The sequence below is a fragment of the Nycticebus coucang genome, chromosome 19 (assembly GCF_027406575.1).
Source record: "Nycticebus coucang isolate mNycCou1 chromosome 19, mNycCou1.pri, whole genome shotgun sequence".
NCBI classification, from domain to species: Eukaryota; Metazoa; Chordata; class Mammalia; order Primates; family Lorisidae; genus Nycticebus; species Nycticebus coucang.
The window spans coordinates 16,556,703-16,580,104 of NC_069798.1; positions in this window are offsets into that span (position 1 = coordinate 16,556,703).

Sequence of the window (23,402 nt, forward strand, 5' to 3'; positions counted from 1 at the left end):
CCAAACAGGACTTTCTTCCAGTATTTTCTGGCCTTGTGCCTCTTTTTAGAGATTTCTCGATCTTAGCTCACCTCAGTTTGCCCTGATCACCTTGCCTTACCATGAGCTGGGACACAGCACCTAAGATATAGGTGTCTTGGGCAAGATGTAAATGCCTCCTTCTCTCCATGTTTTGTTGTGGGCCTGCTCTCATTCCATTTTCTCCATTGCCTCCTGGTTCTCCCCCCAGAAACTTCAGGAAAAAATTATTTTGATGAAATCAATTTATGTCTAGGTGCCAATGATGAACAATCTAGGGTAGCTAGCCAGAAAGCTCCAAGCTACAGCCCTGAGTTGTGCTTAGAAAGCCAAGAGCAAGTTCAACTTCAGAAAGGTGGGAATGTTTTTGGGAACTGGGAATATTTCATCTGGAGGAGGATCATTTTAGCAGGGTCACAGCAGCTGTTTTCAATATGTTTACATGCTGATGTGAGAAAGGTGACTACACCTGTGTTGGGTAAACAAGGATTCGGGGATGACCCGCCTGAGGGGAGTGAGCATAGGAGTTGCTTCTCGGGAGTTGAGCCCTTGTTCTCCTTCAGACCCAGTGGGAGAGCCCATAGAAATTGGCGTGGGATGACAACATGGTGACTCCTGATTCTTGACCCTTCTCAGCTCAAGCCAGAGTGTAGCCCCAGGCTGACTCTCACCAAAATTAGCGTTTCAACTGGGCCTCATCCTCGCCCTTCTGCAGCTCTTTTCCCTTGCTCCTGTCTACCTGGTGTTCCTGAGGGCTCATTTCTAGGCAGATGGAATGACGGCAGATGGAAAGCCACCAACATCGTGGTTGCCTCTCTTGTCCACTGACAGTAATCCCATTCCTCTGGCCTCAAGTTGAATTTTTTTTTTTTTGAGACAGAGTCTCACTTTGCACCCAAGTAGAGTGTCGTGGTGTCAAGGCTCACAGCAACCTCAAACTCCTGGGCTCAAGTGATCCTCCTGCCTCAGCCTCCTGAGTAGCTGAAACTACAGCTACCCACCACAAAGCGTGGGTAATTTCCCTATTTTTAGTAGAGATGGGGTCTTGCTCTTGCTCAGACTGGTCTCGAACTCCTGAGATCAAGCAATCCAGCCGCTTCAGCCTCCCAGAGAGCTAGGATTACAGATGTGAGCCACCACACTCAGTCAAAAGCTGATTTTAAAAACTGTGTGGCAGAATCCTGGCCCGTGTAAGTAAGAGGAAGTCCTTCTGGATTGAGATAGTTGTTGGTAACATCTGAGCTATAGTGACAGTCCTTTCCTGGCCTGAGGTTGAAGCCAGAGCCAGCATACTGAGTTCTTCATGATGAGATTCTGGATGCTCCCTTGTCTCATTTGAAAATAATGAAAAAAACAAACAAACAACAACAACAACAACAAAACTGTGGTAAGGACCAAGGACAACTTTTGAATTAGATTGTTTCAAAACACACCATGGGTGATAAGACTCATGTTTTCTAGAAAGATGCTGCCATTTTCTTGGTAAGAAAACCAAGAAAATATTATAATTTTGGGCGGCACCTGTGGCTCAAAGGAGTAGAGCGCCGGCACCATATACTGGAGGTGGTGGGTTCAAACCCAGCCCCAGCCCAAAACTGCAAAAAATAAAAAATAAAATATTATAATTTCCATCTTGAAGGGAGTGTAGCATAATTGTAATATGTGTCTTGAGTAGTCTTCTTTAATCAGTATTTAGATTAAAATAAAATCAAGTCAATGAAGCCCCATGTGCAAAGCAGCCCATCACGAGAGAATCAGCCCATCCTAGCACACTCTCAGGACATGCCTCGTGCAGTCTTAGCCTGCTGATTCTTTCCTCAACAGACGGGGCTCAAGACAGTGGAAGCTCTTTCCCCCCCAAAATCCCACAGAGAGACAGAAACTATTGAACATTTTGGATTCCCTAACCAAATATGACAGCATCTGTGCTAAAACTTGGCTTCTAGTAGTGAATGTTAATGAGATGATGGGTTTGAAGGTACCTCGAAAATTCTAATGTGCTGGATACACAGAAAGTGTTGTGTTAGGAGGGTTAGGGAAAGACAAAATTCTGGGTTGGTCCTGGTTTGAGGAAGGGATCTAGAATCATTCCTTTTCTAGCTCACCACTCAGGTAAGTACTTATGGGGCTTCCTCTTTGACAGGAAAATCAGGTGCTGTATCTGAATTAGCAAAGGGCTAGCAGGAAGGGAGATAGCTCAGCTCCCACATCAGGACCGGGTTGAAGATGTTGGCTGCTGGTACATCTTTATACGCAGCTCACGATCCCATCGCATCATGTCACATCTCATACAGCGTAATGCAATGTGACTAATGTAACCAGATGTGAAGTGCGCTACAGCAACATGTCAAGTCAGAAAATCTGAAGAGAGAAATAGGCTTCTCTCTAAATCATGGTTGGGTTCTTTCTCTCAGCCAGGGGGCTTTATTTTCAGAGTGGAGAGTTTTCTGTGCCGACCTTCTGGCCAAGGGCATATGTCAGAAGGGCAAGTCTTTCCCAAGGTGGTGACCCTGGGTCACCACCTGTGCACCTGAGTGGGATCCTTGTGAATTGCCCCCACCCACCTTTCATATCAACATGCCTCACTTCTTCCCACAACAAAATGTTCACTCCAGAGGTGTGTGCTGCAAACCTCTGATTGCTCAGAAAATGAAAGGTAGTCTGTCAAATTTCACAAAAGTTTAGAAAAGGTATGCTTGGAAACTAACCATGCTGTAGAGGAAGAATTTTAAGGACCCAAAGTGGTTGAACAAAGACAATGTCATGTAAGTATGTGTACAGTCTTCCAAAATAATAGCTAATGTGGATGGACAATTTTTGGTGTATTTGTCAAATGACTTGTCAACTTTCTTTATAAGCTTCCTGAACATAGCAGGGTGGGTGATCTTTATGACCCTGCCTCATTAACCAGTAAGAGTTATGGGAAAGGATTCTCTGGGCTTGGTTTAGTGGAGACATCCAGTCTCTGCTGCCCCAGGTGGGAGTGGTGCTCCGCATCCCCTCTCTTTAGCCCCTCCCCAGATCCCTCCCTCTGGAGCTACATGTAAATTTCTAAGATATAGGTGAATATTTAAGAGTCAAAGAGAAACTCAGGGGCAGTAGCTCATTCAATTCTAACAAATACAGCATCTGGAGGCTAACATGGGGCTGCTTCTGTGTGAGGCAGGTGCGGGGAGGGTACTGGGCTCAACCTCTCAGCCTCCCCCACATAGTTGTCAAACCACTGCCCTTGAGCATAGAATCAGAGACCACAGAAGCTTAATAGTGAAAGATCATTTAACTATCTCACCGTAGAGTGGGGGAAAGGAGCCCCGAGGAGGCTGAGAGTGTTCTAAGACCACCAGGCTGAGCTGGGATAGAAATCAGCCCTCCCCCATTCTCTGTCCAGGCTGTTTCCACTGTGCCATGCACACTTACACTCTCTCTCCTGTCCATTTTCCTGTAGCTCTGCTTTGGCGGTGGGCTGCAGGGGCAGCAGGACAGAGCCCTTTCCTTCATGGAGCCATCCCCCTCTTGACGCCTTCTCTTCCATTTGCTCTCCTCCTTCCATCGGAGGGCACCACTGCCCACGGTAGCACAATGAACAGAGGGTTAACTGTACCTTTGATTCTGGCTTTCTATGGAAACAATGGAAGTTTGTCCATCACTTCCATTGACTTTTGTTTTTTCTCTTTCAAGCCTCCTGCCCTGTGTTCTGTCCCCCCACTCTGCCTGCCTTCCCTGGGTCCTGTCTGCCGCAGGCTGCATTGTGTGGTCCTGTCCCACCTTAGTCCCTGCCTGACCTTATGCTGGCCTTGCCCGCCCTTCCATTCAAGCCCACCTCTCCTGTGGACCATTTTATTGGACCCTGCCCTTAGCACAGTGATAGCTGGCTGATATGAGAAACTAATCTGTTTTAATGTTTTAATGTGTTACCACTTGCTAGTCTCTGCTAGCAACTTAATGAGATTTCGAGTTTTCCTTGTCTCATCACAGGTCCTCTATTCAATTATAAACTCGGCGAGGGGGAGGCATTTGCTCTTTCTTCCTTAACTCCTGTAGCAGCCGGGTAGGGCTGGACCACGAGCGCTCTGCACTGACGCTGCTCAGTGAGTTCATGGAGGGGGAAGAAGAGGGCTGGACCTGAGAGGGAGAAGGTAAACAAATGCTGCAGCGTGGTCGTGTTTCTGGCAATGTCAGTAATACAGATTGGCAAGAGAAACTGGAAAGGCCTTTTCTAAAAAGGAGTTTAAAAATAACCAGAGAACATAAATGAACTAGACTAAACCTTCAGTAAAGTTGCTTTAACTAAAACAGCGGCAATGATGAAAACAACAACACTCGGTTGCCTACTTGGGTGTAGACTGGGTCCTGAAATCAAAGTGTCTCAGAAGAAGTTTGCCTGTAAAAGTTCAAAGCAAGAAGGCATACAAAATATATGCATCAAAGCTAAGTAAAAAAACCTCATATGTGCTATTACAAATACGAGATCTCAGGATCCGCCCACGACCTATAAGGTCCTTGGGTGATTCCCAGATACATTAAAGTTTAAGATGTCCTACACCCGATCAATGGATCTCAACCCTGTTAGAATCACCTGGCGGATTAGGATCACCTGGATGGCTTTAAACCCGTCTTAATGCCTGGACTCCAACATAAACCAATTAAATCAGAAACTCTGGTGGGGAGTCGCAGGCATCAGAGTCAGCTTGGCCACCTAATCTGAGGAAGAAATCCTTCTTAGACTTTATTTAAAAAATGTATAAAGATTGCAGTAAATAGCCAATAAAGAAATGAAAAGGATCAAATGACACTTAATAATATAGACGATTTTACATGAAAGAGCCACAAGTATGCACGTTGGTCTAAAACAGCACACGACAAAGAGATTAACACAGTTACCGTGTCTAAAATCGTCCTTTTATCAGTCAGAATCAGAAACATCCCCAGGGCATGAGCAGGGGTTAATTTCTGAGCTCAGGAGAGCCAGTCTTGGTCTGGGGAGCTGAGGTTTGACGCTTATGTGATATTAGCACCCAGGCAGACAGTGAACTTTGGTGGTCTCAGGAACCCAAGACTGTTTAGCCTGGGTGAGAGTAATAGCCGTTAACGCAGAAAAAAAGAAAGTGTGAGAGAATTATGGATGTATCTAGGGCTCTTGAAGTAATTCATGTGACCCTGAGAAATGAATTTCCATACAAACCTGTGCTAGGACATGTGATCTAAAGTGAATTGTCAGTTCCTCAGACACCAAAGACCTGAAATCAGTATTAATACTAACTCCAGAGAGAAGCAGGGCAGTCCTCATTTTTGGTGGTTTGAAGATTCCACTGGGAAAGGCTATCCACAGGCTATGGCTTGGCTTTGGGAACTTTCCTGCCTAGGTCCTTCTATTCCCATCATAGCCCAGCGAGCTTCAGATCACCAGGGATATTCTGGGCTCTTCCTTCAATGGGCTATAATTTGAGAAGGTAGGAAAAAACTATGGTGTTAGAAATGATTCTCTCTCTTACTGTCCCCTTTTTTGTTAAGAAGAGTGTTTCTATATGACCCATGATTTACATTTTCTGCTGTAGCTGAATTTTTTTTTTTTGTTTGAGACAGCATGTCACTTTCCTGCTCCAGTAGAGTGCTGTAGCGTCATAGCTCACAGCAACTGCAAACTCCTGGGCTCAAGCATCCTCTTGCCTCAGCCTCCTGAGTTGTTGGAACTATAGGCACCCACCATGATGCCCAGCTGTTTTATAGAGACAAGGTCTCACTCTAGCTCAGGCTGGTCTTGAACTTGTGAGCTCAAGTAATCCATTTGCCTGGGCCTCCCAGAATGCAAGGATTATAAGTGTGAGCCCCTGCACCTGGCCTGGTAGCTGAATTTTTAAATAGAGGGTTATGTAAATGAAAATTGAAAAATTAGTTCCCTAGTGGACCAGGCATAGGCCTACAGACAACAGGATGATCTGAACAGGCCAGCTGGAAGGGGATTGTGAAATAAACAACCTGCTTAGATACGGGAGGTCAAAAAGGGCAGAGACTAAATTCAACAACAAATTTTTAGTGAATATTTGCAGGGTCCTCCAGACAATGTTCTAGGTACTGGAGACACATTGGTGAACAAAACAGAAATTTTTATGACCTCTTGTTCCTTACTTACAGACTAGTCGGGGGACACAGATGTTAAACACACAGATAAATAAATCTGTATTACAGTGAACATCGATAGATCATGATAGGGCCTCCAAAGGAGAATTATAGAGAAGAGAGTACAGGCAGTCTGGTTAATTTAGATTTTGGTGGAGAGGGTTAGAAAACAGGATGATGGGTTTTACTTAACAATCAGAAAGCCTCACATAGATTTGGACCCATAGGAAAAGATGGCAAAGCCTAACTGCGAGTAGTGGTCAGCTAAGATGAGGATTGAAAGTACATTGGTGCACTAATTCAGGAAGTGTGGGGAATAAATGCAGCGGCCTGCAGTGGCCTACCCTAAAAACCCTAACACAAGCAGAATGCAGTGCTCTTGGTCAAAGGCTCCAGAGGAGGCCAAAACGGAGAAATTGTCTAGAGGGAGAGCAGGCAGGGAGTGAAAGAACTTGGTCAACCATGAAGCTCACGTCCAAGCAAAAGGCACAGGAGCAGATGCAAACGAGATGAACCACCAAGGCAAACCTAAGGCAGAAGACAGGGCGGATGTCCTACCTTCTTTCTGACAAAAAGACTGGGGACCACTGACTTAGGTATCATCCCAGTGGGTTCCCCTGCTGTTTGGATGAATACACTACATTTCTGCAGGTGTGATGAGATCTTATTAAAGAGAAGATACCCTCCACACCTTCGTTTTGGTGAGAAGGCAAGAAATTTGGGGACTCTTAATCGTCCGTTTTTTCTCAGTCTCTTCAACTTTTTTTTCTCAGCTGAAGGGTGGGGGGGGCAATCCCTAAAGGATCATAAAATGGTTTTAAACTTTCTTTTACAAATTTTACTGAGTGATCTAAAACCTCATTTTGTAATGACATACATTTGGGGAGGCTAACACTGAGATTAAATAATGTCATTCAGTGTTACAAGTGTTATGTTTGGGTGCCTGCAAATGGGAGGCGGTGATAAGTACCCGGCTAACCACTGTGTGTGGCTTCTCTGAGCTCTGCAGCAATTACTGCCTCTGCCACTCATCAGGCACTTAAGATGCCCTGCTTTGAATTGCCATTTATTTTAATTACTATTTAATTACAAAGTGATGTACCACTCCATTATCCATACAATTATTTAAAAATTATATATACTGTTGAATCTATTTACACTTTCTAGCAATATGTGAATGCTCATTATTTTCATGTACGTCTTTGTTATTTAATAATTTTATTCATCCTCTCTCTTTTTAAAAAAATTTATTTTTATTTTGGATTCATATAAGGGTACACACAGTTGGGTTACATTGTTTGCATTGTTAGGTATCATCGGAGATGGAGTTGAGTCCTTTACCAGGGAGGTGTGCCACATACCCTTACATTGTACCCATTGGAGGGGAGCTTACTGAGCTCCTTCCCCTCCCCACTACTTGAATTTCATTATGTTTCTCTCTTGTGAGGGCCTGTAGTTGTTCATCTACTAGCTTCAAATTAGCAGTGAATAGGTGGGATGCTTGCTTTTCCATTCTTGAGATTCTATACCAAGGAGAAGATTCCTTAACTCCATCCAGGTAAACACAGAAGATGTAAAGTCTCCATTTTTTATTCCCCCTTTCTTCCTCTCTAGCTAGTGTTCTAGTTCTTTACACCTCCCAATCACACATCCTTTGTAAATACCCAATAATTCTAGCACATAGTAGGTACTTCATAACTGCTCAATGAAGAAGGTAATGTGCTTTCTGGGAATAAAATCTTATGACTAAGTAGATTTGGAGTTGAAATCATACTTTAATACAATCATATCACTGGATCCTCTTACATGTGAAGGTATGTATACAAAACACATAAAATATTTTTATTACTCTGTCATCTTGGGCCTCCAATTTCTTGCTTCTAAGATATTTTTCTGCATTAAGCTGATTCTGGTACTTCAGTTCTGGTCTAGTCTTCAAAGAAAAGTTACACATTGAGACTGATACATATTTTCTATTTTTGTTTTTCTTATCCTACCCTATTCATTAAGACATTTTGTTATTTCTGCTTTAAGTTCTGATGCATAAAGAGTTTGGAAGTTAGGCTCATGCCTGTAATCCGTTAGCTCTCTGGGAGGCCCAGTGGGTGGATTGCCTGAGCAAGTGCGAGACCCCATTTCTAAAAAATAGCCAGGCATTGTGGTGGGCACCTGTAGTCCCACCACTTGGGAGGCTGAGACAAGAGAATCACTTGAGCCTAAGAGTTTGAGGTTGCTGTGAGCTATGACTCCATAGCACTCTACTGAGGGTGACAAAATGAGACTCTATCTCAAAAAACAAAAGCAAAAGAGCTCAGAAGTTGTTACTTCCGTTCTTTGAAGAAGAAAACACTGGACTAATAGAAAACCAATGAAATTTCTTATACTCATCAGAGAGCTGAGGTTGCAGGACAAACTGCCATCCTGAAATCTGGAGACATGGACATGTCTGGAGAGATCTGAGTTGCTTAGCTGTAAGAACACTCAAATGGCCCATCTCATGAATTGCTGCAGGCTGAGGGGGAATAGCCTGAGAGTGATAAACCCTCAGGGGCTGCAGTCTTGAGGTGGAGGGCTCATACTTTCATAGCCTTTATCTCTAGGGACCCTACCATGTTTTCATGGTTAAGATCTGAGAAAGAGTCCCTTACGGTTCTGGTGGGAAGAGAAGGGGAATGAATCATTGTGAAAATTACAGGAAAACTTCTCCATAACAAAGGCCTGCTCCTTAGGGGAAAAAGACATTACCTATCCCAGTCCCAAAAGAGGAAGGACATTCCTTCCATTCCATCATCCTCCAGCCTTCCTGTCTCCCATGAGGATCTGGAAGCATGAGGAACAAAATCAACAGAGGTCAAGTTTTTGAGGAAATAGAATGTGGACACTACATTCAAGGAAGAGAATAGGACTCAGCTGTAATAAAAGCTATACCTTGTGTGAGAAAGTCTTTTGAAGGTCACAGCCCCAGGACACAAACCCACTAAGACATTGAGATTTAATTTGGAGATTATAGAACACTCTCTGTCCCACACTTTACCACCACACTGGAGGGCTTCAGCACAGCAGCTGAAAGACCTGCAGGACATAGGCTTTCTCTGAAGAGGAGTAGGTAGGGAAGCCCAAGATCAAGAGGAAAGACAAAAACAAGGACACTAGAGGAATTTACATCTTTAGAATTTACAGCTACTAAAAATATTAAACACAGCCCAATTCCCAACCAGATTAACACAAATCTTCATGATAAAGGCCTATTTACCCCAGTTCCTATATTACCCAATACGAGTCCTGCTTTCAACAAAAAATTACAAGGCATACCAAAAAGCGAGTGAAAATATAGACAAAGCAATCATCAGAACCAGATTCAGATACGACACAGGTGCTGGAATTATCAGGCAGGGAATTTGAATTACTATATTAAGGGCTGCAATGGAAAAACTAAGCAATATGTAAGAAATGATAGGTAATATAAGAAAAGAGACATAAATTCTAAGAAAGAATCAAAAGAACATGCTGGAAATCAAACACACTGTAAGAGAAATGAAGAATGCCTTCAACAAGATCTTCAGTAGACTCAACACAGACTTGATACAGAATCACTGAGCTTAAAGATAATGAAATGTAAACAGAAAGAGGAATTGAAAAAATGAAATGGACTATCTAAGAACTGTGAGACAGGTTTAAAAGGTGTAACATAACTAAGAGAAGAATGAGAGAACAGAATAGAACAAAGAAATACTTGAATCAATAATGGCTGAAAACTTTCCAGAATTAATGACAGACACCAAATCGTAGATCTAAGGATGCTCAAAGAACACCAGCTAGGACTTAAAAAAAAAAAAAAAAAATCTCACAATGAAGCATGTCATATTCAATCTGAAGAAAAACAAAACAAAGAAAAAAATCTTGAAAGAAGCAAGAAAGGTGAAAAACACTTTGCCCATAAAGGAAGAATATAAGAAATCGAATGGATTTCTCTTCAGAAAACATGGGTGCAAGAAGAGTGAGGAATGGTCACTCTTCTCATTTAAGGTGATGGAAAAACCACCTACCCAGAATTCTATACCCAGCAAAATTATTCTTTAGATGTGGAGGAGATATAAAGACCTCAGACATACAGAAACTGAAAGAATTTATCACCAGCAGGCCTGCCCTGCAAAAAGGGTTTAGAAAAGTTCTTTAGCAGTAGGAAAATGATATACCAGAAGTAGCTATCTATATAAAGAAAAATGATGGAGAAGAAATAAATAAAGCATCTGTCCCCAGGTAAATAGAACCATATCTGCCTCATCTTGGCATAACAAGTACATATGTACATCTGTGAATTATGGCTCTATGTTTTAAGAAAAGAGTGTAAACTCTTGCATTCTTCCAGGGTTCTCTCCCTCCCTCCCTCCTTCCCTCCCTTCCTTCCTTCCCACTTTCCTTCCTTCCTTTCTTCCTTCTTCCTCCTCCTCCTTCTCCTTCTTCATCTGTAGATAGGGCCTTGTTCTTTTGCCCAGGTTTAAGTGCAATGGTACAATCATAGCTCACTGCAGCCTTGGGCTCCTGGTCTCAAGGGATCCTCCTGCCTCAGCCTCCCAAGTCACTGGGTTTACAGGTGTGAGTCATCTCACCTAGCAGATTTTGTTTCTTACAGCCTTCTAAATAGTAAATAGAAAGTTTGGAACTGGTACAAAAATATAAATCTTACAATTTAGGAAAGCTATGAATCTTACTTATATCAGTATTTGTATATTGTACATAGTAAATGCATGTGTTAGTCTAGTGACAAGATATTGGATGAGTAAATGATTTACTTAGTGGAAAGTACCATTTAGAAAAGAAAAGGATTTAGTAAATGCTTCAATTAAAAAAGAAAACTTTGTTAAACAGTATTGCCAAACATTATAGTTAAACACTTTACTAGGAAGCTTTTAAAGAAAACAAAATCTCAGCTAACAGTTTGGTATATTTTTAATGCACAGTTTTTGAGATCTTTCTATGTGCTAGGTATAGAGATATCAAGATGATTAAGTGCTAATTAAGATGAGAAGCTAATTGTGTCTAGGAGCTATCTGGTATCTTACACAACAGCCATTAGTATTTTCAGTTGATCAGTATTATTATTTATGTTTTTAGTATGTATTTTCAATATTGTCAGCTTAATCCCCTCCCTGCTGAATTGCCAAAGCAGATAAAATTAGAGCCTCCTTGAGGACAAGACCAAATCATTTGTCTAGATAAGACCACTCTTGGCACAATGCCTAAGTCAAGTGCACAACAAATGTTTGTTAAATGGAAGTTAATGGGGTTGGCAAACTGCCACCTACAGGACAAATTCAGCTTGTGACTTGTTTTGTAGGTCTCTCAAACTGAAAATGTTTTATGCATTTTTAAGGTACAACACACACACACACACAAACACACACACACGACTATGTGATACAGGCCTTATGTTACCATAATGCTTAAAATATTTATTATCCTGCCCTTTGCAGAAAACATTTGCTGACCTCCGCTAGATTAGGGTATTCCTTTGAAGTCTTCCTGCACTTTGTCTGGGCGTAAGTTTCCTCCTTCTACGGGCACATTTACATAACACTAAAGTCATCTTCCTCAGCTGTCAGTGGTTTTGCTCCATTCTGGTAATAAATGGTTGCCACACTTAGCTTGGGCTGTAGACCTCATGACCCTGGTCAACAAACAGGTTGGGCCACCCTCTTTGGCTTCTTGACAGCCCATTACCGTACAATTGGAGGAAAAAAGACCACATAGGATACCTGTTTTCTCCAGTGAAGGTCCTGCTCATTTACAAGATTTCCCCATTTCCTTATCCATTTTTGTTTTGTGTAGTTTCCTTCTTAACAATGAATAATCATGTTCCCCCCATCAAGTACCAACTTTAGTAATAACTACAGCTCACCAGTCACAGAAACAAATGACTTCAACTAGAGACGCTCACAAACTCTGTCAGAAAAAAGAAGCCTGTAGCTCCTACAGGATGGTGGATCTTTGAAACATTTCTAAGAGTTTTACGAAAAGTTAAAAAAAAAAACCCAAACCCAATAAAAAGTGAAGATTTTAGTGTATAATGTGATGTGTGTGTGTTTAAACTGAACTATGTGACCTTTTAAAGCAAAGACTTCCTCTCTGCTCCCCATTTCTAATTTCATCACATGTTCAATAAATATTGATTAACCAAGGTGTGTCTGGGACACCGTGAGGGGAACAAAATATGGGCCAATTAATAAAGAAATGCAGTAATTTTTGCATCCTCAAACCAGAATTCTGGAATAAAGTGCTTGAATATACAAGTGATGAATATTTAGACTTGAACTTTTCACTACAGCCAGTGGGGGGAAAATCCTTTGCGCAGTGGGGTGTATTACTGAATTTTTATAGGTCTCCAGAGCATTGCCGATTCAGGGGATATGCAAGTAACCTCTAACTCTTTTCAGAACTTGCCATTTAGTTCACTTTTATTATTTGTTTTTCTGGGAACCAAAGGTCAAACTTGTTATATTTGCACCGCACCACCTAGATGGGAGCGGCTGAGATCAACAGAGCCCTGGATTCTGATCTTTCCGGCACTTGGCCAAAGCAGCAGGGATGCCAGACCTGCCCTTCCTCGTGGAGACTTTGGAACTTTTGTTGGGGCTCTGTGAGTCTGAGCACACCACTAGCTCTGTTTTTCGCTCTGAGCTCTTATTTTTTAAGGGCATCTATTAATTTTTTTGCTCGAGCTCTCCCCAAATGCTCTCTGACTCCACCACACAATGTCTCACTGAAGATAAAAGATGTAGATCTGGTGTGAAATAAGGAGAGACCTTGTGTTTTTCCCCCCCCAGAGGCCTTATTTATGGGTTTCAGATGGTGGCAGGGATGTTTACATGAACCTTACCCAAACTGCCTGAACCTCCTGGGTCTGCAAATATCAGGCTGCAAATTTCATGAGAACAGAACTTTTTTTTTTTTTGCAGGGTGGGGGAGGAGTGAGTACGATTTCTTGGACTTCCTGTTTGAGAGCTGCTGGAAGTGAGACAAAAACTGTATTTCAGGATTTCAATACCTGGCCCCAGCTGGAACCTGGACATACAGATGTGCACAAAGAAGGGACCCATGTGCACATGTATTCACACCCACACAAGTACCTAGGAAGGAGTCGTGCGTGTGCTCAGAAAAGTGGAAACAAGCACATTTCAAATAAAATGCAGACATTTTCCAAAACATTTCATAAAAACCTTTCAAAGTTTCAAAAGAAAACCAAACAACAATCTTATGGGGGGGGGAGGGGAAGAGTGAGTTCTTTTTTACTTTTAATCCAGATTTGTGTGATCATGCCGGAGAATAAAGACGCAAAGAAACAAGGAAACCCAACCCCACAGCATGCGAATGTAACCTGTCCGAGCCGGACGCAGTGGTGGCAGGAGACTTTCCACACCTTCCTGGCTTTGTCCAGCTCCACTTCTGCCAGCCCTGAGATCAATTGTTCTCAAGCAGACTCAGAGCCTTCTCACCGCTGGGGGTGGATTCTCCTCACCTGGGCTGAGATGAGTGCAGGTGACAGTATTCTCCTTAGAGGACATGGACACTGCTCTGCTAAATCCAACATAAGCATATATTTGAAAGAGAGAGAAGGGCTAAAGAGGATCAGGGTGGAGGCAGATGCCAAACCACAAGTTAAGTGATGTATCGGATTAGACTTCAAGTCCCTGTCTGGCTGTCAGAGGCTGACTGTAATGATGTGACTTTGATACCGAGCAGATTACTGCTCATGTATAGCCCCCCCCCGACATATGCATCCGCGTAAGGACTGGCCTTTGTGCAGACTTTGAGCCAGCAGGTTGTTAACGTGCAGTGCAAACAGGACGGGCTGTGGAACACAGGGAAGGCAAGCCTGAAAGGGAGAGTCAGAGTTTCCAGTAACCACTTTCAGTTGGCAGAACTCTGATTGGAACCATGTGACAATTTTAGGCGATGTACTAATAGGCAGCCAATTTATTACATATGGCAATATGATTAATGGTATCAAATGCCTTTTTTTTTTTGGTAACATCCAAGAACGTTCAGCCAGCCAACTGCTTGGAGTCCAAGGCAGTGAAAATCTGTTCCATGAATTTAAAGTCAGGCAGATGAGGTTAAATGAGAGAGGGCCAGATGCCAAGGCAATGATTACAAAGTAAGTTGTTTCAAAAAAAGAAAAAAAAAAAAGCGGAGTGTTTTAAATCTGGTCTTGAGCAAATCACGTCCAGTTTCCACCTACTAGGACCTATTTTTCTTTTTTCCTTTCCCCCCTTGTTTCTTGATGCAAAAACCATAATAGCTACAGGCTGGAAGACATTTCTGAAACCAGCCTGTCTCCCATTCCCCCAGAACCATTTCCAGCCCAGGCGAATCAGCACATGACCGTCGCCTGCATCTTCCCTTGGAATCCTGTGTTGGGGCAGCAGCAGAGATGTGCAGAGACCTGGGTGGGGATCACCAGGAAGAAACTGTTGCAAACATAAGGAGATTTGCAGAGGGAGTAAACCGTGAGGGAGGTGGCTAATCATTTGGAATGCTTCATCTTAAAGATGGAGCATTCAAAAGCAGGCAGGAGGCAGAGGGAGCTTCAGGGTGTGACTTGGTCTCCAGAGCGTCCCCACACAACATGCCATAGATGCTCACTGCATATTTGTTAAGTAATACCATTGCCACATTCTTTGGTGTTTTCTAGTGGACATGTGGCCAGTTTTATCAAAGTTGGGAATCATTGCCCTTTGACAGGATTTTATAAAAAGGCCAACACATTTTGACTGAGGATCTACCAGGCACTGAATGCTCTAATAGGTGGGATAATGTATACTTATGTTTTCATTTATTTACTGTATACTTTATACAATTTATTTGTATTCTTAAGGCTTACAGATTGGTAGTGTGTATGTGTGTGTGTGCAAATTATTTACTAACTTGATGGTTTGTGGGTTAAGATTTTTTCCCTTTTTTGTAAGAATCAAATCGGATCAGTTATTTTGGGGTTAATTCTTTTACTCAGGGCTCAAGTTTCAAGCCATCAATTTGATATGTTCTTTAGGCCAGGTCTGAAGGCCCTAGGTTATGTCTCCGGCAAAGCTCTTTTTCTTCCAAAACCAAAACTTATGATAAGAAGCTAAAAAATTATGGAAATGTATGACTACTCTGATCCAGACAGAGTGGAGATGAGTTCAAAATGAGGCAAAAGGGTCTCGAGAGTGAGATTGAAACAGAACGTAAGGTCATTGCATTGTGACTGCCACCATTGCGGATTGAGGTGTGGCCTCAAATCAAGATGATGTTCCTCAGTTCACTCTGTTGGAGTTTCTCAGCCTACTCTGACACATTGCCTGTATGCTGACTGGGTGACAGGCAGAGGTAGACTGCATTCTAGTAACTTGCACCCTTGCACACCACTGTCATTGAAAATAACATAAAAACCAAGAATTAATACTGACCCTCCCTCAACTCTCTTCACCCACCACATTTTAAAATGAATCCTGGCCAGTTATCTCCTTTCAGACATGATTATTTCTCCCTAGTGAATTGGGTTTACTTTTAAATAAAAATTCATTTTTGCCACATAGTCTTTGAAGATTAAAATGGAGCAATCTACGGAATTTACAAATCAGTCTGTTGGTTATGATGGACAAAGCCTCATTTTTTTTGCAGTGCTCTGTTGCAATGTAATGACATGACAATATCCCATTGTATTAGTTTCATATTGCTGCTGTAACAAATAACCATGAAGTTGGTGGTCAAACCAGCACAGATTTATTATCTTAATGTCCTGGAGGTCAAACGTCCAAAATGTGTTTATTTGACTAAAAGGGAGGTGTGAGCAGGGCTGTGTTCCCTTCTGGAGGCTCCGGGTGAGAATTCATTCCCTTGCCCTTTGCAGCTTTTGGACGTTACCACATGCTGTGATTTGTGGTCATTCCTCCACCTTCAAAGCCGGCAACACAGTGTCTTCAAGTAGTTCTCTAACTCTGTCCTTGTTGCCATGTCTCTTTCTCCGACTCCAATTCACATGTTTCCCTTTTATAAGAACCCTGGTGATTTCACTGGGTCCACCCTGATAATTCGGGATAATCTTCCATCTTCAACCACTTAATCACGCGTGCAAAGTCCTTTCTGCCCTGTGTATTAGGACATGGACATCGTTGGGAGGCTATTATTCTGACTCTCACAACTACTACAATATAGGAAAGAAGAAGAAAAAAGGGGGGAAACAACTAGAAAAATATAATAAGAATATGGTAAAACACAAAGATGAAACCAGCATATCTCTGCTCAGTGCTTCTCCCAGGGGCTGTCCCTGCCCTCTTGTTTTCTTACTTTCCTGGCACACTCTACTTACTTCATTCATAACGGAAAGCAGGACTTCATGAAAAGGGAATGATAGTACTAACTGAGTCCTTACTCTACACCAAGCTGTTACTTATTTAGTTCTCACAAAGGGTAGGTGCTATTATTATCTCAACTTTACTGATGGAAAGATGGGAGCCTAGAGTAGTTAAGTAACGTGACCACTGAAGCACGATTAGTAAAGGACAGCCTCCACCAAGATTTGGATCCACGCCTAACGTAGGATTCCACAACCCCATACTTAACCATTGCGTTTTTCTGCTTTGGTCTAACAAAGCACAGGAGGGGTAGAATGGGGATGTTGGGAGGAAATTTACAATTTTTCTTTTTCTCTTTTAAATCAAGCCTGTATAAATACAAAATGTATAGCCCTACCTTGTATTTTTGGGTTTATTGTTAACCAATCATTACTAGTTGCACTATGGCTTTGATTTCAATTACTATTCACTAACTGGGTCCCTAGTCTAAGTGGGTCTCAGTGATCTAGTCCATGTGTCTCTTGAGACTGACTCTTCTCCACCAGAGTCTTAGGAACTGGAGAGAATCCAGCTATGCAGTGGCTAATAACTACCCCATCAGCACTGCCTTTTACTTGCTTTCTTTTAAAAAATTTTCCTACTTCTGAAGCCAAAACTCAAACGGGATTTCTGAATTAACAAAAGCCAGCCATCTATTAATTTATAGATTCAGAATGTTGTCTTTTGACTCTACCCATGCTAATAGAGTTATAATATGGAAAACAAAATCAAAAGAAATTATAAAATATGAACAATGAAGCTAAGACAGTACTGTAACAGACTAAAATCACTAGGAGAAAAATATGTTTTCAACTAACACTGAGAGAGAGGGAAGAATGACTTTCATGCATGTTGTTGTACAATTCAAAGAAATTCTAATCTTTACAGGATTTTAAATACAAGAGATATAACCATACAGCCATGGGACCCATTCCACTAGACAAAATCTACCTCCATAAAGCAGTCATAGCTTATATGGTGTAATAGAATTGACAGATGTCAGGCCCTCGTGAGGGAATATAATTGTTGCCAAACCTTCCTGAAAGTTGCTGTTTAAGTGTTGGGTACAAGTAATTCAAGATGTAAAATCTGCAGATAGCCCCGAAGTGGCCCTGGCTGCTTCAGGCTACATGGCATCTTTGGGGAATAAAAGTAAGCATTAATATCACCTAATTGTTAAGATTTTCATTTATTATATTAACAATAATAATAATACAGCATCTGACACAAAAGACTTACAATTAGAAACCATTGCAAACAAATCATGGCCTAGGGCAAATTGCTCATTCTTTAGATTGAAAGTCTTCCTGCATAGAACCAACACATGCTACGGGAACACACCTAAAAATAAAATTTTTCATCTTGAGATCCTGTTGGGCAAATTTGATCCATTTATAAAGACCCAGCTTTGGGGCAGATAAAGTCCACAAAAGGTTTAAAATCTTAGAATGTGCTTGTATCACTAAAAAAGAAAAATTGCAATTGTCCTCGTGTTTATCATTAGTATTGTCTGGAACATTTGGGATAAGAAAATTTAAATTTTCCATAGGGTTTTCCTTCTTTCTGTGTCCACAATCTCAATAGAGTCATGATAAAATAGTTTCCTGTCTTTCAGATTTATCCAAAGACTCTCTTCTTCTGGTGGAGCTGTGATTCAATGATTCTTTTCTCCCATACCGAGATGGATGATATGAAACTTTAACATTCTCAGACACTTGCTTTTGAACAAGCTCAGAGGAAAGGAAGTAGACTGGGGCTCACTTCATTTCCATGCTTGCTATATAGGTTTTGTATCACTTGCACTATGCACCATCTAGGTGTTGAAGTCACTTTTGTAAATGCCAACCCAATGCATATAGATACAGTGGCTAACGCATTTAAAAGCAGAGATTTGGGCTGGTGTAAGAGAGGTTTGCCAGTACCATAATTCTTCTGGCACCAGTAGTTGTCAAACTTGAGCGTACCTCGTGTGACCTGGAAGGCTTATTCCCGTGCAGGCTGCGGGCCACCCCCGGAGTTTCTGAATCAGCAGGTCTGGGGTAGGATCTGAGGATTTGTTCTTCTAAGTTGTCCAATAAGATGCTGATGTTGCCAGGCTGAGGACCCCACTTGTGAACCACTGCTCTTCGCCCTCAACAGGAATGCAGAAGCTATTTTAAGAATATTTATTTAGAGATTTATTTATTTAGAGAATATTTATTTAGAGATTTGTTTATAGAGATTTAGAAAAGGGAAAAACATGTACAATAAAGCAAGAAATTTTTAAGTAGATATTATGGGCTAGGAAGTGTTTTGTGCCCTTCCTATACATTACCTCATTCGATTGTGCACATCCCTTGGGAGTAGGTATTTTTATTATCTCCATTATACAGATGGAGAAAGTGAGGCTTGGCAGGTGGAATGACTTGCCTGAGGTGACCCAGCTGGAGGTGGCAGGAGGGGGACCCTCCTCAGACTTCAAGTCAGCTTCTTTCACTGCCTTGCAATGCTGCCAAGAGATGCTTGTTTAAAAATCTGATGATATGTTTCTGTGGAAATAGAACTCTCATCCAAAATCAGATTCCTCCCTAATGCTGTCTGGTCTTGAAGCATTGCAAACACAGGGGCGGAAAGGGTGTGTTTGGGTTGGTGGAGGCTTCCCAGAGTGAAGCATTTCCATAACAAAGGCAAGTTCTCCTCCCAGAGAAGAGCAGGAGGGGAGTTGCAAGTGTCTGCCTGTGATGTGATCCACATTTAATGCTTATCTGGGTGAGGGGGAATTTGATTAGAGCAAATACAAAGCCCAATTCAGAGAACAAAACCACTAATTCAAAGGTGGTTTTCCTATGGATGTAAAATACTTCAAGCCTGTTAAAAGGACTGAAGAGAATTCCACAGAGGAGAGCCTTATATTGTGTCTGATTTCTCAGATGGGAGCACTGCCAAAGGGGGCTGGGCGGGGGTGGGGGCTGGGGGCCTGGGGAGCAGGCTTGATAGGGCCACTAGCAGGCACTGTCCAGCCCTAGTGAGTCACGGGTGCAGGCATGGGGTGAGGGAGGCTGTTGGTCCTAAAGACCTCGTTCCCACCCCAGACTCACCCCCTCCGATAAAGCTTCCCTTTGCATCTGCTGGCTTCCCAGCATAGAAGCATTCAAGCCCTGTAGTGCCCTGATACGTTTGTTTTTCTTTCGGCTAATTTTATCAAGGTCTGGGGTCATTATTAGCCAGATCACAAAAGTAAGTGCTCATTAACATGTATCAGCTCCAAACTCTTATGATTTCATCTGTTAATTTGATCTTGTTTTTCCTTGTTTATGGCAATTAAATCAGACCTTGATAAATCTGAAAATGGAAAAAAGGAAGCCACCAGCAAGCACAGCTATTATGATCACTCATTAGAAAGCCGAGCAGACTGTCTGATAAATCGTGCCAGTGTTTTTAAGGACTTATGATTACCTGTTTAAACAGCATGGAAGCACCAGTAAAATGTAGCACAATGATTAAAGGGGAAAAAAAAAGAACACCCCCATTACATCCAAGTGTAACAGATGGACAGTTATACTTTGGGGAATGTTCGCAGAGCCTGTTTCCTCCCCTTCTAGCTGGGGAGGGCAGAAGCCATGGGCCCTCCTGGGCACAGAGGAGAGACAGCTTCCCTCCTCACTCCCTCCCTGGCTCACCCCCACATCCTCCTGGCAACTGAGGGAGAATTACTCAGCTGCCACTGAGGCCCGGCTCCAAACTGCGTAGTGGTTAAGAAAAGCGCTAAGTACTGGGGAGGTGACTGGGTTGGAGGAGGTGTATAGAGCTGGAGTATGACAGTGAATGACAAGATGGATGTGACCTTTCCCGTCACAAATGAGGCCCAGTGTCACTGTGGTAGGAAGCTTGTCATTCTCTATGGCCCCTACTCTCTGAAAGCTGTCCTCTGTTTGGGGAGCCACAACCTCATGGACCCGCATGGAGTGCAGAGCTGCCATCCACAGGTGAAGCTGAACATGCCAACAACTTGCCTGCCTGGTTTCCTTGCTGGTATACAGACACTCCCCATTCCGGAGTCCAGGGTCCTTAAGAACCCTTCCTCTGGGTGCAGGATGTTGGGATTCCTGGGGCCGTCGTGACTGGCTGTTTTGAGGTGTTGGTGATACTGGCTGCAGCATGTAGGCTTGGTGCCCACAGGGGTTCTGTGTTGGGGTTTTGGACATAATCCCTAGAATCTGGCTCTCTGGGGGTCCTAGTGTGTCATAAACTAAGCAACATCTTAACCAAAGTTTGTGCATAACTTGGCCAGAGTTGGTTTCTGTTGCTTGCAGTTAAGGAACCTGATGCTCAGAAAGGAAACTTGTGTCTGAGGATGGAGCTGGTTCTTGTGCCCAGGTAGACAGGGCAGGGAGAAGCTTCCCAATCTCCAGGGCAGTGAATCTAACCTGACTTCCATGAGGCTGGTTAGGGCTCAGACCCCGTCAGGCACAGTCCATGGGTGAAAGCGTCTCAGCTGAGCATTCCCAGGGAAAGTTCCTTTTTTCTTTTCTTTTTTTTGGGAAAGTTTTCTTTTAAATTTCTCTGTCTCTCTTGTCCCCATATAATCATGCTATTTCTTTAAGCTCCTCCATAGCAATCTGGCCTGTTTGCCTCTGAGGTCTCTGCAGGGATCTGAGCCCAGCCAACTTGGCATCTTGCTGTCTCCTGGTCCCCTCACACCTTGGTACCGTTTGTCCCAGTGCCTGCAGGTCTGTTTGCTTGACGAGCGTCCAGCTCTTCTTGATCCCTTTGTCTTCCAGCCTTTCTTCCCGTTTTTGGTCTTCCTGCTAGGCTCACTAGCTGGTTGAAAAATGGGTCTCCTAAAGATCATCGTATTCATTTGCTGACTTCTCTCGTGTCCTCACATTCAGGAGTCTGGCCTTTCTTACATCTGCTTCTATACCCTCCCCCGTCCCCATTTTTACACTCTTGTCTGTTTTCTCTCTGTCATTTGGCGGTTTCTGCCTTCTGTAGCAGAAGATTTCCCAACACCCTCCAAAAACTGATTTGAAAATTTTGGCTTGCCAATTTGTCTTTTCAATAGAGTATCTGGATAGCCAAAGCCCCATCACACCACACTTCTGACCCGAAGGTGCTTTGTGAGCTTACCAAAAACTCATCATCCAGCGTCTTAACTCCTAATCACTCACATGTACAGGTATCCCTTTTGCTCCATATTGCAGGTTATCCACACCCTCAAAAAATTTTCTCAAATTATTTTCGGGAGCCCTCCGGAGGTTTTGCTCATGAGCTCATGAATAACAACTGTCAGACACCAGGAGATCTCCATCAATTATTTTCCTTTCTGATACCTGCTGCTGGGACTTCTGTTGGCTGCCAAGGAGTATGGACCTGCCTTGTCAATGACTTTGGGTACAGGGAGATGGTCCTGACCGGGTCCTGCTATCTTTGCTGTGGTCACCACTAAGCACTGCCCCTAGGTCCCTGCAATGCCGCCCCTCTCCCACTTCAGCAGGTAGGATGCCTGGGTCCCTTTTTGCACAATGCTTTGCCATACGCAGTTCTGCAGGGGCCTTGATGTAGAGTTGTTTTTAGTAAAAATAAAAAGAAATATTTCAATTTTTATTTACAATTTCTCTTTTTCTCTAAATTCTCTTATCTCTCTTAAAGTGCTGGAAGATATATTATCAGAAAGAAAAAAAAGAGTTTATTTGTCCAACTCCCTCTTCTGTCAAGAAGTCTCTTCAGAGGCAAGTGAATTTTGGTGGGCTTCCTTGCCAGCCTGTCCAGCAAGCCTGGTCCTGCCCAAGTAGAGATGGAGACAGCTCAGTTCAAGCAAGAGCCCTTCCCTTGTTAGTTAGGAGATCTAGACTCTGACTGTGAAGTTGGTAGAATTCGTTTCTCCAATTTGGGAAACTCTAGTAACAGATCAGGCTTGGGCTTTGGACCACGTGAGTGCGTGTTTATTCGTATGTAAATATCCTGGAGAGATAAAACTACTCCAAGTCAGGCTGGGCACCTGTAACTCAGTGGTTAGGGTGCCGGCCACCTGCTCCGGGCCTGGTGGGTTCAAACTCGACCTGGACCTGCTTAAACAAACAAACAAAAAAAAAATAGCTGGGCATTGTGGTGGGTGCCTGTAGACTTGGCTACTAGGGAGGCTGAGGCAAGAGAATTTGAGCCCAAGATTTTGAGATTGCTGTGAGCTATGACATCACAGCACTCTACCTAGGGTGACAATGAAAACAACAACCATAACAAAACTACTCCAAGTCATACTCTCTCTTGCTTCTTCCTATCCTCTCTGAAAAGCCAGGATCCATTGGATAGCACAATAAGGGTATATAGCACACCCCCTTGGTGAAGGGCTCAGCTAGAATTTGAACTTCACGTTATGCAAATAATGTAAACTAATCATTTGCACCCTCATAATTAATATTAAAGAAAAAGAAAATCCAGGGTCATTCCAGGCTAGAAGTGAGTCAAGCGTCCCATTCTGCCACCTCCCTGACCTCCTAGTCTTAGGAGGGCCTTCCTACCTTTTCCGTTCCATTCTGTATTTCTTCTTATAGCATTTGTCAATAATGGAACAAGCTATTGTTGGAGTTGTTATTTAATGCCTCGTCCTCTTAGGAGGGCTGGGAGGGGAGGATTGTGCCTGGTTGTTTACTGCTGTATTTTCAATGTATTTGGGTTTTTGACACGTAACAGAGCTCAGTAAATATTTGTTGAATAATTGCATGAGTATGCACATATCTGAGATTGCATAATTATAATTGTTATGCTGAACTAAAAGTTCCTGTTTTGTGGAAAACGGAAGAAATTTGATTCTTTTCCTTTTGGTGGCTCCTTAGGGTAGAGAGAGAGTCCACGGGGATAGTTTCTCCACTGCGTAAAGTCATCTCAGGCCCACTGTACCTGCCTCTACCCGAG